Genomic DNA, 18,333 nt, shown 5'->3' on the forward strand with positions numbered 1-18,333 from the left:
AGCAGAGGAGAAGAAGTGGGCGGCGACCTGCGACGGGGCGGAGAGAAGAGAAGGCGGTGCCTGACAGGGCGGGCAGGAAGGGAGGAGGAGGGGGCGGCAAGGCCTAGCCCTCTGCCCGCCCAGTTCAGCCTGCTGCTGTGAGGGGGCGGTGGAGTTGGGTTGGTCCGCTCAGCGCCTCCCCACTCGGCGGCTGAGGGCCGCGTGCCCTGCGGGGCTCACTTTTGTGCCGATGCCAGGCTGTGCCCTCGGGCAGCATCGCCTGCAGCGGCCTGGTACTTCCAATCTGGCTTCGGCGGGGAGCCGCGTCTCCTCGCCTCTCTCAGCCTGGCTCTTCTCCAAGGCCTTTGGACCCGGCCTGTGCCTCACCTCAGGCGCGGTGATGACCTGGCAGGTTCTGGCACCCTGCTGTACCTGCTGTTGGGTTGCATCCTCGCAGGGGGTGCCACGTTCCCCGAGGGACCAGGGGTGGCACAAGCTGGCTGGTTCACCTGGTGCAGCGTCTGCATTTCTCAGGTCACCAATTTACTATTTTTTTAATTAAAATTTGTGAGTGTTGTGGTTCACAGAATCAAGAATGTTAGGAACTGGAAGGGACCTCGAGAGATCATCTAGTCCAACCCCCCTGCCAAAGCAGGGCCACACAGGAACTCATCCAGGCGGGTCTTGAATATCTCCAGAGAGACTCCACAATGCCCCTGGGCAGCCTGTTCCAGTGTTACGTCACCCTCACAGAGAAATAATTCTTCCTCCTGTTTCCATGGAACTTCCTATGCCTCAACTTCCACCCATTGCCCCTTGTCCTGTCATTGGGCATTGCCTACAAGAGCATGGCTCCATCTTCTTGGTGCTCACCCTTTACATATTTATAAACATGAATGAGGTCACCCCTTAGCCTCCTCCAAGCTGGAGAGTCCCAATTCCCTCAGTCTCTCCTCCTAAGGAAGATGTTCTACTCCTTTAATCATTTTTGTGGCTCTATGATTGACTCTTTCAAGCAGTTCCCTGTCCTTGAACTGAGGGGCCCAGAACTGGACACAATATTCCAGATGTGGCCTCACCAGGGCAGACTAGAGAGGGAGGAGAACGTCTCTCGACCTACTGACTATACCCCTTCTAATACAACCCAGGACACCATTGGCCTTCTTGGCCACAAGAGCACATTGCTGGCTCATGGTCAACCTCCCATCCACTAGGACCCCCAGGGCCTTTTCCCCTTCACTGCTCTTCAACAGGTCAGTCCCCAACCTATACTGGTACATGGGGTTGTTCTTTCCTAGGTGTAAGACTCTACATTAACCCTTGCTGAACTTCATTAAATTTCTCCCTGCCCAACTCTCTGGCCTGTCCAAGTCCTTCTGAATGGCAGCACAACCCTCTGGTGTGTCAGCCACTCCACCCAGTTTGGTGTCGGCAGCAAACTTGCTAACAGTGCTCTCTGTGCCCTCATCCAGATCATTGATGAATATATTGAATAGCACTGGTCCCGATATTGGCCCCTGAGGGAATCCACTAGTTACAGGCCTCCAACTGGACTCTGTCCCATTGACCACAACTCTCTCCCCAAATGCTATATAGGCAGTGTGAAAGTGGAGTCCAACTGTGTTAAAACCCTCGGCAAAGATACGAAGAGTACCAGTAAAGTGGAGACTTGACCTTCTCCTGCTTCCTTTCCAATGCAGTGAGTGTAAGAAGTGAAGTGTACCCAACATGCCTTCCTGAGTAGTGTGCTCTTCAGTAAAACTATGTGATGCATGCAGTTATGTTGTGGATATGGTTATAGTCTGCTCTGAGAAGGATTAATTTTCTTGACTCACCTGGCTAGAGTCTGGCCAGATTTCCTGGCAGGAGCTGTGCAGAACAATATTTCTCATAGTAAGATACCTAGCAAGCAAAATACAGTCCTTGAGCTCAGTGGGTGCTCTGTGTCATGGAAGGACCATGACATGGCCCAGTACAAATCCAGACAGGCCTTAAGATGTCTAGACAGGGTCGCTTTCTCTCCCCTCCTTCCTGCAGAAAAACAGGGCAACACGGGAAAAGGAACAAAGGGGACAGGACTCCTGCCTGTCTGGTAAACTAGATGTTTATCTGGGGTGAGAGCAAGTAAGCTGGCCACTGCTCCCCCAGATACAAAGTCCTTGCTTCTGCCTTTTATGGTTGTAGCTGGGCAGAATGCCTTTCCATTGGGCAGCTACATGTTAGCTTCAGTGCCCCATAGGACCAATTGACCTCTGGCAATTTGTGTATTTAGAGTGACTTGGTAGTCATCTTTCCTTGCTCAGGCCTGCTGAAGCCTTGCCTTGCTTCAAGCCTACATTGGACCTATCTCGTAGAAGCTGCCTCAAGTGCCTGGTCCAGAGCCTGGGATAAAGCCACGAGCCATACACATGCAAGTTGGAGAAGCACGAGCCTAGAAGCCAGAGCCGCCTTAGCCTGCTTCCCCTTGCCACCAGAATTGTGCTGTGCCTCAGTTTACCCAGGAACCAAGCAAGTGCCCATCGCGAAGAGCGTCGTTAACTGCCTGCCATCCGCTGAAGCCAGACCAGCCTGGGACCATGCAGTGAACCTTTCCTGCCAGCAATCCGCCGTGACACACCTTACGAGAGCGCCCCAAAGCTAACACAGCAGCAGCAGCATTCCCTCATGTGGGTGAAACTAGCTGTGAGTAACTAATTCACTGCCCTTTGGGTTTAACAGTTCTTATCGAGCCTTCCCCCTGCTGTAATCGAGCCCTATCTGCTCTCGGAGACTTTCTCTTTCCAAGTTGTTGCCTCCTAATTTGCATAGAATAGTTTATATTTGCCCTAAGACTGCATAATTCCCATTGTAAATATATCTTCCAACCATACAACAATCCTTTTAATGACTTTTAGCATATTTCATTAATAAAGGGTTAATATTTTTATTAATACCCATTTGCCATATCATTTATTAATTATTGTTATGAGGGTAATTAACAAATATTCCTCCCCTTGACCACAGAATCACAGAATCAATAAGGTTGGAAAAGACCACAACAGAAGGCAAACCACGATGATTTTATATGATCTCAAAATAAAACAGCTGATGGTACAGCTTGCACCCAAGACTGCAAATTGCCCCAGGTATTCCAAGAATTCAGTCTACCTACCTTAAAATTCATCAGAGGTTAACTGAATCATTTGTGGATATTTCACTAAAGGATAAGATGTCATGGGTGCCAAGGAAGACAGAATACAGAGAATTCTTTAGGCACTTTCTGACCATGTTTAGTATGGTCCTGGAGGTTTTTTCTTTAGTAGGAACTTCATAAAAAGTATTTTAATGTTCCACATTAAAAGCAGAAATTACTTTAATACAGCTATCATAAGCTACAGTTTCCCAGACTACTACTATGGATTTTTTTTTAATTTATTTTTTTAATACTTAGGACTTTGTTGTCCCACTCTCAGATTAAGAAAAGCACCAGGTGACACCTCTGCTCCCTTTTCAGTGGGAATCTGTGCAAGCCCTTTGTGTCTTCAGGACAATATTTATCCTGCAAAGGCTGCAGTTCAGTTTCGTTTTGCTTTGTTCTCTTTAATGTTCTCCTTAATTCAGATACTTCTCCCAGAAAGATAGGCATGCAAAAGACAGGCAAGCCTAAGGCACGGCATTTTATTATCTGTGTCAAAGTGTATCTCTTTCCCCAGGGCAGCATACACTTTTATCTTTCCAGATCAAATATACTCTTGTCTGCTTTTTAAATCATGTTTACAAAATCATGGTGGCTTACCACAGCTGAATTAGAGTACCACCCTTACAGTGTTGTCACTTCTGACCTTGCTTTGAGCAAAACTTTAGGAAGTTTGGAGTCTTTTCTATTAGAGAACAGAGAAGGAATAAAGCTCCAGGAGAACATCTCAGGTTCTATGTTCCAGGCTTTGTTTTTGCAGGCAGCTGAGGTGATTGCATGGGTCCATTCCTCCAAAAGGAAATCTTGCCTCATCTTTTCCTCATCTTGTCCTTCATCTTCCCTCTATATCACTTTTCATACTTCACTCCTTCCACCAGCAATCCACCCAGTGTGTGTGCCACATGTAAGATCTGTGCATAGCTAAACTTTCCCGGGTTCTTTTTCTGCTGGCTTGGTGTGTTATGTGAGTTCAGAGGGTTTATGAGTTATGTCAGTTCAGGACCAGCCCCACCATAAACAGTGGGCCAAGAACAGGTGGGAGGATGGAAGTGGGGAGGAACAGATACAAGAGTATATATATATAGATATAGATAGATATATATGTATGTATGCATGTATGTATTTCAGCATACATACGACTATTAAATTAGCTCATGACATCTCTCAAGACCACAGCCTCATTTTTTTCTCAGATAACTAGGTGCATCTCAGTTTATATCCGGACAACTTTCTCATTCTCTCTCATATTTCTGCCCTTTCTCTCTCATATACAAGGCTTCATGTCTGTCAGTCCACTGCCCCATTGTTTATCAGATCTCAAGACCCTCTAGGAACAGATGACCTCCACCGTTTAGATCTGCATGTTTGTGTCCTTGAGCAGAGGTTTTCTATTATTTCAGCTGGTACTAAAAAGGGGGCATCTCACTTATTCCTCATTTACTCTGAGTGGAAAATGGCTATCATATGCATCAGGACTGGGAATCGCATTCTCTTTCTGATACCTGTCATGAGACGTACCTCTGCTTGCCCATCTACAACTCAAAATGCATGCTATCTCTTGCACTGGGATTCTAAGTTTCTAAAATGCCTATACTAGACAATCTCCGAATTCAAACACATAAAACCACAGGAGTTTTAAATAACAATTTGTCTTCCAATAAAAAAGACTGTTTTGAGGTGAGGAGAATATAGTTGTTATAAAAGTTTCTTTTGTAAAGCTTTGAAAATGTAGCTGAATATGGAAAGTTCCATATGGTGTCACAGTATTTTTTAATTGTTTCTTCTACTCCTCATTTCTTGTTTACTGCATGACATTTTGATATGATATGTCTTAGTTTCCCCTTAACCACTCTTCCCAGTTCTATGTCTATATATATCTAACTATGTATATCATTCTCTTTTTTTGGGGCAGGGAGGAGACAACCGAAAGTTGTTTCTGTGACACATTTCTTCACTTTGCTTTCTTAGCTTGAAGTTGAAATCCATTTATGCTGTTTCAAGGCTTTTCACACCATGCCTGCCTCTTCCTCTCTGCCCTGTTCTGCTTTCCATCACTCCCTTTCTTCTCCACACAGTCCCCTCAGCTTCACCTGAAAGAAGTCTCACATGCTGAATTTTCTTACCCAAATGACCTGCAATACACTTGCTGTCACATTGTCCCTTTTGTGCAATCCCTGAATTCATTCACAAGTACTAAGAGTACTTGTCAGTATCTAAGATTTTAGACAGGTTAGTACACAGGTAAGACTAGTAGCTTGACTTGTCTAATTCCGGTAACAAAACCCTGCATTAGGAATGCCACTTTATCAGCAAAAGGAATTGTTTGGCGGGTTTTTTTGCCATTGCTTGATGTGTTGATGTGGGAAATATTTTCTGGATTGTTTGTTTTGGTTAGATAGGGGAATATGGCTACAGCAGTACATTTTTTGCTTTGTCCTGAGTTAAATCTGCTACCAACTCCAAATCTGTAACAACTCAAAAAGAAAGAAAAAAAAATCCTGATGGCTAAAGCAGAATTGGAAAAATGGTACTTATTACTGTCAATATAGAATCATAGAAACATTCAGATTGGGAAAGATGCTCAGGATCACCAAGTCCAACCAATAACCCTACTCTACAAGGTTCACCACTAAACCATACCCTCAAGCACCACATCCAAACGACCTTTAAACACATCCAAGGTTGTTGACTCAACCCCCTCCTTGGACAGTACATTCCAAATGCCTGACCACTCTCTCTGTGAAAAATTTTTTCCTAATGTCCAGTCTAAACCTACCCAGTCGTAGCTTGAGGCCATTCCCTCTTGTTCTATCACTAATTACCTGTGAGAAGAGACCAGCACCAGCCTCTCTACAACGTCCTTTCAGGCAGCTGTAGAGAACAATGAGGTCCCCCCTCAGCCTCCTCTTTTCCAAACTAAACAGCCCAAGCTCCTTCAGTCTCTCTTCATAAGATTTATTCTCCAAATCCACAACGGATAGGATAGGCTAGGCTAGGCTAGGCTAGGCTAGGATAGGATAGGATAGGGAAGGCAATACATCAGAAGGCATATAATTCTGTTTATCAGTGTCTATATTCTTTTTAATATCTCAGAGCCTGCTGAAGTTGGCCAACCAAATGGTACATAAATCTTTGCCATTCTTTAGCTTGCAGATGGTCAGGATTTCAAACTGCTTGTGTTCTCACATATTTTGGGACCTAACCATTACAGCAGAATCCCCAATTTTTATTAGTCTCTAAGCAGTCTTGTAATCCACATCTTAAAAACAACATATTTTTCACAATCTGTCTAACATGTAGCCAATAAAACAAAGCATGAAATAAGCTCAACCAATCTATTTCAGGTTGGCTTATGCCTCTCAGCACCTTACTCATCCCTGCTGTGAATAAAGCCCATTAGAGTGCATAAATGGCACCACAGAAATGAATTACACCATAATCCATCAAGCTGCTTTGCATGGCCGGCTTATGCACCCACATGGAACCTCAGGGTCCACCAACACACAGCAGCTTGCCTGACTGGGTCTGTAGTTTGTCTGGTAGGAAATTGCCATATGCAATATGCAGAAACATACCTGAGTGTACAGTACCCAGCTGTATGCTATTAATTTCAAAGAATTGTTTGCAACAGGAGCCAGATCTTCCTTCATTTGAAGGCAGTGGAAGGACTCTCATGTTATTCTCTTCTGATCCTGTGCTCATGTTCAATATAAATGTTTTTATTTCAGTTCTAACTGGGTGTCATCTATTAAAGTGCCAGACTGCAGGAAGGCAGCCTTTATATTAATTTATCAACATTTTATTGCTTGTTAAGCATCAATGATTTGGCCATGAGTGAAAAATACTCAAAGATTGTTGCTCCCCCAGGGATTTTATAATCTCAATCAGATACAGAAAGAAAAAAATCTCAGGGAAGCTAAGGACACAGAATGACTTTGAAGACTCATTCTCCTTCCCTTAAGCTCTTCTCTCATTTCCATTCATAGAAATAAAACATGCATGCAAGCTCTTGTCCTGTAGTATCCTAGCAGCTGCTGACTTCTGACTGGCTCAACAAATTCCATTTCCCCCCTTTTTATATATATTAAATACATGCTGCAAATATCTTCTGCCTTGTAGGCTTTATTAAGCCCTTTTGGTTTGTCCATTAGCACCTGAAACTGTGAAGCTATCAGGTGCAGGTGGTTCATTTACCCCAGAACACTTGCTTTGGAAGGTTAAAGATTAATTCAGCTTGCTCCATTACAGTATACTCTAGTGTCGAGTGTTGTAATCTCATTTCTGTTTAGACCTCAGGAGTTTTGTCTCCTTTTGTCTCCTTTCCTGATGTATCAAATGCAAACTTCCTCACCTAACCTTCCAGATCTTTCCTGGCTGGTTCATGGCCCTGTCCATACTAATCATTTGATCTCATGGCAGGTCCTACAGATCATTACTGATGTAAACTTTCTTTTCTTTGGCCCTGGGTCAACCACACATAGAAAGAATTGTCCTGTGCAACAAAAAAACATGATATTGCTAAAGTTATGTGTGTTCTTAGCCCAACAGAAGAATTACATCTGTGGCACCTTGGTCACGAAATATTTGTAAAGTTGACCTTATCTCATACTTCTTAGGCATATCACCTCCCAGGGGAGGTGGTGGATTCCCCTACATTAGACAGTTTCAAGGCCCAGCTTGACAGGGTGCTAGTCTATCTCATTTAAGTTATATTCTTACCCTGAAAGATTGGACTAGATGATCCTTGAGGTCCCTTCCAACCTGGTGTTCTATTAATCTGTGAATAATTCATAGCACAGCAATCAGATTTCTAAATAATGCTGTCCCTTCTAGGTGGAAAACATTTTGAAAATAGAAAACTTTACAAACAATAAATTATATAGATTGTCAGTGGAAACATGGTATTTAACTGGTCATCTGCCATCAAATCTGAGGCTCCTTGTATATTTGTGAATAGCTCCACTATTACACAGCTTGTCAAGATCCCAATACAGAAACTATGGATCATTTCCATTGCCTTTTCTCCAGTTAGACTGCCACTGCCATTTGCTTTCAATAAAGAGCTGCCTGAGTAAAGACAATAGAATCAAGTCCCATATTTGAAAAACAAGAACAAACACAAATAAATATGAACCAGGAGTGATGCAGCAGGACTCAAAAATAAATAAATGAAAGGAAACAGCAAGAGAAATAGACAGTTTAATGAGACTAGGAGAGTGAAAATTAAGACAATTTTCATGCTAGTTTTAAATCCAAGTTACTTTAAAAAGGGGTAGATGTGGTTTTGCATATCGTGCTTTTCTCAGTATGCCTATGGTCTATCATCTTTTGGTTTGGAAGGCCTAGAGAGATGTTGTTCAGTGTGAAAAGATCTTTGAATAAATCGCATCATCATATTTGCTAGAGTCTGATTTATCCTCTGTTTTGTACTAGTTATGGGCTGAATTTGTGAGCCCTACACTCAGCCTCATGGTACTTCTGTCTTTAAAGCAGTAGCTTCTGAACATGTTTTCTGTTCATTTCTCGAGTTTCAGGGAGTATTCTTGGCAGGAGTGGGCAGAACTCGATTTTAGTAAATACTTAAGAATGAAAAGGGAAGGGAAAAAAATAGAGGATAGTTACATTAAGAGCTTTGTATCAGAACTAGGGTCTCAGGCACTTTTCTAAATGTATAGTGGACCAAAACTCTATTAACACCTTCCAAGATAACAGTGCCCATCCATCCTCTCTGTCTTTTCAATACAGCTGGGACACACTCACACTCTGAATAGTTCCTCTCCAAGACATTAAAAAACCCTTAACGATAGTAGGGGAATAGATATGAACCCATCCTTGGGGGAAGGGAGTGAAGGAGATAGGAGGGGTCTGAATTGAAAAGAAATAAAAGAGCACAGTCCTTAGTATAAGGAAAGTAGGGTCAACTAAGCCATGAGTAGAAAAAATAAGACAGAATCCTTGTAGTGGGTAGGAGTGTAGATGGCATGCAAAAATATTGTAGACAGAGAGCCCATGACATGGGAAGAGAATTGAGATCTTACCAGGAAAATCCTCTGTGGAAGGTGGGAGATGGAAGTGATTATTGTACTTTTAAGTGTCACCTAGGGAGGTTTCTTGCGTACAGTATGAAAGGTGGCTTTAAAAAGAACAAATCTTACATATTTGTGGAGTGAGACAAGACAAATGGTGATTCCAGTAGAGCTGGCTGTTTCCAGGAACCAGCTCCTCTGAGGCCCCTCTTCTTGTAAATTCCCCCACATTGCCTCAGGGTGACTGGAGACAGGAACTTGTCCTCTAAAGATTCTTCAGGAACTGGGGTGGAAATGGTTTTCAGGCAGATCCTCATGGAGGACAACTAACCCTAGCCCATTCCACAGGCACCATGAATGTGATCTTGCAGTCTGGCTGTCTTACCTCCTCTGGGGACCCACATGTCACTGGAGAAGGGTAAGCAAGAGTGGGCTCTGCTAGGGCGTTATATCCTCGTGGCCTGACTATTTTATAAGTTATGGCAAGTTGAGTTTAGCCTGTCCAGCACTTTTAGAGTACATTCTAGCCACAACAGAATTAACAGATAGTGAAAAGACAATTTACAGGGAGCAGCTTCTCAGTATTCCACCAAACCAGCAAGTAACCCTGCACATGTGGCTGGTCCATCCATACTTCAGTATGCCCCTGTTTTTCTCTCTCTGACAATGTAAAGCTGTTGGTATCTTTTTAATATTCTTCTGCATTATTCACAGATTGCATCAGGGTGGAAGGGACCCTCACAGGTCATTTTGTCCAACTGCCCTGTAATGAACAGGGACACCTCCAACTAGATCAGGCTGCCCAGGGCCACATCAAGACTGATCTTGAATGTCTCCCAGGACAGAGGTTCAACCACATCCCTGTGCAGACTGTTCCAGTATTTTACCATACTCATTGTAAAGAATTTCCTCTTAATGTCCAACCTAAATCTACCCTGCTCCAGGTTAAAACCATTGCCCCTCTTCCTAGGGTACTTCTAAACAGTCCTTCCCCTGCCTTCCTGTAGGTCCCTTTGAAATACAGAATGTAGCAATAACGTCTGCCCAGAGCCTTCTCCTCCCCAGGCTGAACAGTCCCAATTCCTTCAGCCTGTCTTCACAGGAGAGGTGCTCCAACCCTCTGATCATCTTTGTGGCCCTCCTGTGGACCCACTCCAGCAGGTTCATGTCTCTCATGTGTCATCACACAACAGTTTGTATATTTTTCTAAACTAACACATTCAGTTTGGGCATTTACTTGCACTGCTACTAAAACACAACCTGGACTGCACAGCTTCGAACAGCTTTCGTTACAGAGCAATTAAATACTTAGTGACACAGGATCTTTTTTTAACACTGTGATTATAACCACTGACTTCATCTAACAGGTTCATATCTGCCACCAGCACAGGAGTAATGCTATGCTCTCAGTACCTTCTTGGGCTCACTTGTTTGTGCTTTGGAATAGATACATGAAAGGCAGATCTGGCTGGGCACTTTTACCACCTCTATGTGCTGTAGACAGAGGCTTCCCATTTGAAGGGGAAGCAGTAGTAATCTTTGAAGCAGCCGGTTGCAGTGTGCCAGTAGCCCTTTGACAGACATAGGGCACAAAAAACCCATGTAAAAGCCCTTAAGGAGAAACACTAAAGACCCAAAAATCTATGAGAAGTCAAGGAAATAGTTTCTGTTCCCTATCCCTGCAGATTTTGCTGCTCTGAGTATAATGTAAAACTCATTTAGACAGGGGGTATAGAGTTACCCAAAATATGATTAAACATTAGAAATGGATAAGGCTCAATTGGACTGCATGAATTTTTAGAAACCTGAAACGATGGACACAGGACACCACAGTGCTATGTGCTGTACAGACACAAGACAGAAAGACTCTACTTCTCAGGACTGGCCAGTTAAGCTTAAAACGGGAGACAACAGAACAGACAAACCAGACAGGACAACTCAGGAATCATGACAGACCTGCATGACCATTTACATACTGTTGTCAGCTCTTCTTAGAAAGAATACTTTTGAGAAGTGTAATGAAATACTTGAGGGCCAGTGTAAATGGCAAGCTTACTGACATTTCTGAAGAAAGTCTTCCCAGGCGAAAGATGTGGGAGGCAGAAAGCATGGAGTTTTCCATCTAACTAAGCCATAGCATTAGCAGACTCCATGCCTATGTTTGATATGCTTGTGTAGCCTCTTTCAAGGACATCAAGAGAAGTAAGAAAAGCCACATCTTCAGTGTAATGCCATGGGCTGGTTGGAAGTGTGGCAGCATGGGGGGATTGAAGAAAATGAGTCTGAAACAGTGTTCTGATAAAGAAATATCTAGAGTGTCGTTGAGTGTCTCCTTCCTAGATACCGTGGGGGTCTGTGCCTTAACATGCCCCAGCAGCATACTGCAAGTACATGCTATTCCCCACTTTGAAGCAATCCTATTTTTATTCTCTTTGGCTGAGATCAAACCTGGATGGAGAAAGGGAAATGGACCTTTGCAGAAATGCAGTGGTTTGCCTGTATTGTGAACAGGCACATAGGTAGCTCTGCATCTGCACAGTGCCAGTAATGGAATAATAGAACTATAGGGATTGGAAGGGACCTCTGGAGATCATCGAGTCCAACCCTCCTGCCAAGCAGTCAACAGAGTAGGATGTGTCAGTAAATTTCCCCCTGGAATTGCTTTTATTCAGTCCTGTTCAAGTTCTTGCATGGTATCCATTGACTTGATGCTGAGTGGCTCAGTGGTAAATGAAGCATTGTATACTTCCAGCTTGGGACATGGGAGAAAATAAATGGGTTTTCCACTCAGGAAAAAGAAAATAACCTTGTTCAGGAAGGAAGGACATTCTGAGCAGTCCTTTCACAATATCTCCAGGCAAAGAAAGGACCCTGTTTTGTCCCTTAACACTTCTTCCCTCAGAGCTGGAAGTCAGTCTTGACCCATGGGAGCTCCTTTTAGTATCCAACTTGATTGCCATTGGCTGGACTCTTCCCTCCCAGAATTTTGGGATACCATGATTGGCAAGCACATGTTTACTGCCCACTTATTATGAAAAGGGGCAAAGACTGGTCATAGTGGAGAGATATAGTGGAGAGATATGGTGGAGAGATGCTTGTGAGATGTTATGTGTGAAGTACAAAAGAAATAATAAAGTATGCCTACATAGCACATGCAGAGCATGCAAACTTTTTGACTGTCCCAGACAGATCACCTTGAAGCAATTTCCTGATGTAAATTAGCTCCCCTTGAAACATCCCAGAAAAAAATGCCAGTCTGGTGCAGGGAAACTGAAACACTCATCATATATTTAGAGTAATAATGGAAATGCAAACAAACAAACCAAAAAACCCCACCAAAAAAACAACTCATCTATAGGTGGCTGTAGAGAGAGCTTATAGATGGAACTGATCATAGGAAGGAAATGTGTTGGTTTCTCAGATTTTGTATCATAAGTTGTTTTCTCAAAATGAGAATTTAAATTGCACAGACTATTATTTTGCAACCATAATATGAATATATAATACCATAGTATCCAGAATGGTTCTGTAGCAGCAAACAGAAATGAGGGAATGAATCATCCTGGAATGAGATCAAAATCCTGAATAAAAAACAAAACAACAAAACAAAACCCCAAACCAAACAAAAAAAACCCAAACAAAACCAAAAACAAACCCTGTGCCTTAGTCTCATATTTGCCAGGAAGTTCCCTCATCTGAATGGCAGCACTAATGGAAGTTTTTCACCCTACATTGCTGGCAACAGGAAATATGTGGGGTACTATGGCTTTCAGGGTGTGACCCTCTTCTGACCTTCCTCTTCTTCCCCCTTCCTTGTCTTCACCCATTTTGATCCTGTGTCTGTCCAAATCACAGAACGTTAGGGGCTGGAAGGGACCTTGAAAGATCATCTAGTCCAACCCCCCTGCCAGAGCAGGATCACCTTTAACAGATCACACAGTTGCAGCACATCGTACATCCTTCTTTTTCCATGCACCTGAATGTCCTTCCAGTGGACACCAGGATGCAGGAAGAGGGAAAAAAATGGTACATCAGAACCATTACTCAGTTCCTTAGATATATTTAGAGTGTGGCCAGGGTACATTTTAGGAACTGAAAAGTCTCTGAATCCACAATTTTAGACACATTCAGAGGGCACAAGTTGCTTGATAAGAGCTTTCAAAAACTAGAGATGAAACTGTGTTTCTTACTGCCCTCTTTACACTTTACAGCAAAGCAAGGAATGCTGAGAACATCAGCTCTTTTCATAATCAGATGAGTGCACAGAGAGAATAATTATTTCTGTTTATTAAATCATGTAATTTATTAAACCAACAAAATCCAGTGAACTGATTCAAGACCATCTGTCCATGTTAATCATAAGTATATGTTCATAGCATTGCATCATTTGAATAATGACCATAGGTGAGCAAACATTTTTAAAGGAAGATAAATGTAAATTCTTTGTGTGGGCAAACTGAGGATCACAGTCCTCAGGCAGGACTGGCCTCTAGATGCCTTGTCAATATCATAAAATAGGAATAAGGAAAGAAAAAGAAAAGTAACTGAGAAGATGTCAGGTTTTAACATATTTAATATGTTGACTGATATAAATCTAAGGCTAATAAAAAGCATATATTGACTTCCAGTTACTCAAGCTTTGCCCTGTTTAAACAGTATTTTACTATTTTGACTCTTCCTCCACAGACTTTTATCAGAAGCAGAAAAAACAATGATCAAAATATGCATTGCAATGTTTTCCATAAAAAAAAAAGGAGAAAAGCATTTTTCTTGCATTGAGGGATGAAAGGCTTTTAAATCTGCTAAAGATGGCTCTCAGGCCTTTCTTTCAGGCCCTGCACTGCTTCTGTGATACCTGCTGACATCACTGCTACTTTAGAGGAGCATAAGGAGTCTACCTTAGTTTAAAGGTGAGCTGTGGAAAGGAGAAATGCTGACAGTTGGGCCTCAAATGCGAAGGAGAAATTGATGTCAAAACCATCTTTAAAAGAACAAAATGGATAAGCAAGAGTAGCAAATAATTAGACTTTAAAGGAGATCCTTTCTATACTCACAAATTGATATTAGCTGTATCCACATTAGCAATTGCAAGACCCTAAGGCTATGCCTGTGCTGGTAAATGCAATGTGCTTATGATCCCACTGAGGTCTGCTGTGACAACACGTTTTGTTAAACTCCCTCTTCTCCCTCACAGGGTGACCACTTCCAAATTGCTTACTGGGAATGGTTCCTGAGTGATTACCATACAGCATCTACAAACTGTGTAGGGAAGGGCTGCAAACCCTTAGGTCAAGCATCAGAAGATCCTTCTGATAGGATTTGTTGCCAGGGATACTTTCTCCAGTTTAATAATCTAGGTGCTCAAATTCTAGTTCCAGGAGACATTTACTATTTGCTTCACCAGTATAGGTAGGACAGCACGTTTGGCTACTACCATGAATAAATGTATTGAAGTCAAGAACTTATAATAATGAAAGTATAGAGCTAGAATATTGTATATATGTAAAACTACAAAATTATTAGTAATTGTTACTACATCAGTCTCTGCATGCTCATTTGTATTTGTTCTGTGAAGCCACAGACCTCCAAATACTTTAGATCAGGTGGCTATTTATATGCATTGAGTTTCTTCCACACTTCAGGGATTGACATACTGTAGCTAGCGCATAGACATTAAAAGTCACCAGGAATACACATTAAAACATTGTGTTTATTTCTTCTGCAACTGAAATTTACATTATATTTCTGTTAGTACTTCAGTACTTCACAATGTTCTGACTCAGAAAATTGGTATTATGAATTGTTTCGTTTTGGGAAGGTAAGGCCCTCACCACAAGACAGTAGATTGTTGAAAGTAGCTAGAAACCCACAAGCCCACCAGAATGTTAAAGACAGCACAGTTCTGTTGTGTTCTTCTCCAATAAAGTCTTTTAATTCAGCCATGGGGATAGTATATTTTATAGTTTCAGTAATGGACGTACCAAACCTGCTAAGACCTAATTAATGTGGGGTTAAGGAAAAGACATACGAGACTACAGGAAGTAAAATGTTCCTTATTCAAATTCAAAAGATAAGTTTCATGAACATTCTCTTAAAATTAAGCCATAGTTATCAACCCTCACCTCCTGGTCACACAGGATCTGGTTCTATATTACAGGCCTGCAGCAAAGAAAGCAAAGCAAGAGAGCAGGAGACAAAATTAGTATTTATTTTTCATTCTTTCGTAACCAAGTATTTCCATACACCACACAGCAAATGAAATCTGTCTTCCAATGCATTTTTATCTCACAGTGGGATCCTCTGGTGGTGCCACTTCTGAATGAAACTTTTCATGAGATTGGGACATACAATATTGCTCTCCTGTGTAGACTCTCTTACGTCTAACATGGCTGCAATTGATGGCATTTTTTTCCATATAAGGCTGTAGACTTCCTCTCTGCTATAAGTAATTGTTCATTTTTATAAAATACGAAGGGACCCAGGATGTTTGAAACCACTATCTTTATGTGAAACTGGGCTGAGAATGGCCAGGAGTTATTTGTAAAGGGAGGACAGACAGACAGACACTCAAGAGCACACATATGCTCAGAGCATGACTGCATCATCGTCATTTCCATAGAAGCTAACAATAAATAAACAAACACAAAAGTCTGATTTCACAGGAACAATGTCTGCCTTAATTGTAAAAGTTCAGCTGAGCTGGAACCTGGTTAACCACATTTTAATGCTAAGCATATCTGAAGACTCATGCTGCAGGCCTAAGGCAAGCGTGTTCTCAGAAAACATGCTGCACACCAGGAACTGAATGGAGCCACAACGAATCATCTTCTTTCGTACAACCAGATCCTGAAGTGAGGTGCAAAGACCATACACACTGTGGCATAAGTGTGGAAAAGCAGAAAATGCAACCAGCATCCCGAATGGAAATATGGAATTTCTGCTGCTCCAGTGGTGACTCAGACCCGCTTTTTTCACCCTTGCCAAGAAGCTCAGGATACCTCCTCTTCAGAAATCACCGGCCACATTATTGAAATGTGCACTTCCCAAATTCTGTCAGAAAGTGCACACATTCTCTTTCCAAACCTTGCCCCACATGGGAATTGAATGATTCCATGAGGAATAATCTGGAGTCCAGGGTTCCTACATCTCTTTACATCAAAAACAGCTCAGCGACAGATGCTGTTGATAGGAACTCTGTGTATATACCATGTAGAAATTATTTGGATGAGAAAAATCAACTTCAGTAGAAAGGATGTTGGAAAACTCATGTTACTGCTGTATGGGAGGAGAAGAAATCTGTCTACCACAGCCTTTACAAAATTACAGTGGGTCACAACTTCTCTGAGTGGATCTCGTTCCCTGGGTTTCTGGGGCTCAGAGACAGAATCAATCATTTTTCTGTCCAAGGAATGTGGATGACTTTGTAATCACTCAAACTGTATGTGCTGTTCCTTGGGGGTGAAAGCCTGACTATTGGCCACCTGAACCACTTCTGTTTGGTCAACAGGGAAGGGCGAGAGCTATGACCAATGAAAGAGATCTGTGTATCTCTTAGAAGCTGGGCCCATTATGACAGCTGACTGTAAAAACTGTGACCTGACAGTGAACAAATGTCAACTCATTTTAACAACGGAACCGTTAGACTGCTGTTCCAAGAGAGGAAGTTCTCAAGTAGGTATTTTATCATTTAAGAGACATTCTTCCCTACTGAATGCAGGCTTCATCACAACATTTCCTACTATTGTGGCCTAGCATCTGGGTTACTGCAGCTTCCCTCCAGGGAGCTGGCGATACAGATTCTCCATAAGCTTCGAGCACATAATTGGATTGCTCCCTTAGCAAGCAGAATTTCCTGAAGGGGAAGCACACTGCATCACCATTCCACAGCCTGGCCAAGGTGCCAGCAAGAGCCAAGAACAAAGCTGGTTCTTGAATCTACAAAAATTTGCAAATTCATTTGGCCCATAATGTGTAGCACTAGAAGTTTTGCAAGGCTGTGATGCAGGAGTTCCATGATTTAATAATATGTTTTGGATAGCAAAGTCCAAGGACAGTTGGGCTAAAATTTGGCAGGAAACTCAGCCAACCTAGCAGCTTCATGTTGCAAACAGGCTATGATCCTGTCCCTTTCCTCTAATTGTTGCAGTGCTCATTCCACTAAGCCAGGTGACCAAGAAAGCTGACTCAGGCTCCTAAGCCCAGTAGACCACTCACTTTTTTGGGGCTTTGTTTTCTGACATGATTAGCAAGACAGGCTGACCCACTCAAAAACTAAGTGCAAGATGAATGCTGTAATTGGTGCAAGGCATGCATTAGTGGCATGTGCCTATGGGGAAGGAAATGCAGGAGAAAAATAGATAAGCAGCAGCAAGCTGCTGCAAACTGTTCAGCTTCTTTCAGCATCACATGAAACTTCACCCTTGGGCCTTGCTCATTGACAAGTCTTTTTTTTTTTTTTGACTCATGAAACCTTACAGTGGGTGATATCTAATCTGTTTTGGGACTCAGTGTGCAGTTCAAAGTTTTACGGTACAGGAGTTATAGTTGATGGCAACCCACTGGGCAGATAACAGTCCAAGCTGTACCTTGGAATATGATTCCAACACAGCATAACCAGCTCTAAATTTGGGCTACTGTTGCCTGATTCCCTTCCCTTCTCACACATTTCTTCCTTTCCTGCATGTTTAGGCCTCATGTCATGTATAGCATTGGTGCCAGTGGAATCAGAAGATGAACCAAGCTCAGGGAGCTGATTTAGCTAGAATCTAACCTGTCAGAAAGTGGTTTGTTTCCTCAGGAATCTCTTTTCTGACTCAGACCACTGATCAAGTTCATCTCATGCAAGGGGTGGGGTACAAAGCTTTTAGCTCATGGCATTAACAAAGGAGAGGAAGATATGTTTCCTTTTTAACAACCATTGAACAGAGTGAACTTTAATATGCATAGTAGGCATGTTTTCATGCTCAGGCGCTAGGAATGAAAAAGGAAGATTCACATGAGACTCAGGCTGAGTATTTTTTCTCTAGGCAGGTATCAGGAGCTCTCTCTCCCATTCCAGGAACAGAGAGAGTTAGACAGCAGTGCATCCTTTCTTAGCAACAAAACCTCTGAGTAAGGGAGAGCAGCATCTGTTGAAACCAGCCAGTGGGAAAT

This window comes from Indicator indicator, chromosome 1, assembly GCF_027791375.1.
Source record: "Indicator indicator isolate 239-I01 chromosome 1, UM_Iind_1.1, whole genome shotgun sequence".
Taxonomy (NCBI): domain Eukaryota; kingdom Metazoa; phylum Chordata; class Aves; order Piciformes; family Indicatoridae; genus Indicator; species Indicator indicator.